The sequence below is a fragment of the Nannospalax galili genome, unplaced genomic scaffold (genome assembly GCF_000622305.1).
Source record: "Nannospalax galili isolate Female #2095 unplaced genomic scaffold, S.galili_v1.0 scaffold558, whole genome shotgun sequence".
Lineage (NCBI taxonomy): Eukaryota > Metazoa > Chordata > Mammalia > Rodentia > Spalacidae > Nannospalax > Nannospalax galili.
In genome coordinates this window covers 55,844-56,785 of record NW_008340850.1, presented here as the reverse complement: position 1 = coordinate 56,785, position 942 = coordinate 55,844, and positions in this window count along the sequence as shown.

The window sequence follows — 942 nt, the reverse complement described above, 5'->3', positions numbered from 1 at the left end:
ATTTCTGTAAGTCTTCTTCATATATCCTTAGTTTGACTAATCTCTCCAAGTTCTCACCTTCCCAGTCCCCTATCCACATTTAAATTTTAACTCTGAGAAGTCCCCATTCACCTTTCATGTTGCCCATGTTCTACCAACCTCTCTAATTACACCCTTTTCTCTTGGGTTCAAAGACTGTAGATTTACATATAGCTTTTTCATACACTGTTCATTTTGATTAAGGCTGTCACCACCCCCAATTCCCCATCTTTCAACCACTGTCATGTTTGAACATTTCTGCCTCAAATATTCTCTTTATTATGCTGGATTTTTTTCCTAATCCAATCTTCTATTGTGTCTTCTTATTGGGAAGTTAAGACCATTGATATTCAGTTGTTACTGAAAGCTGTGTCTTGATGCCTAACATTCTGTTGATGTTTGTGTTTTCTTGGACCTCTTTTGATTAACTGTGAATTCTGGTCAACCAGAGGTTGAAGGGAGAGAGTGGATTGAAGGGGTCAGAATTTAGGGAGGGAAGGAGTGAGCCTAGCTAGGTATGGGAACATGAAATCTCAGCGGAGTCAGGAGACCTGGCAGCGCAAATCCACCTCATTAATAGTAGGGTCTTCAATACCCTATTGTCACGATTAGAAAGGTCAATAGGACAGAGAATTAACAGAGAGACATCTGAATTAAACAATACCATATATCAAAAGCCAAACAGACATCTACCAAATATTCCACCCAAGCACCAAAGAATATACTTTCTATTCAGTGCCCCGGGTCAAAGGAGAAATTAAGAAAGAAATAAAAGTATTCCTGGAACTAAATGAAAAAGGCAATACAACACAACGAATCTCTGGGACACATTGAAAGCAGTCCCTAGAGGGAAGTTTATAGCTCTAAGTGCCTACATTAAAAAAATCAGAAAGAACACAAAGAAGTGACTGAACATTGCAATTC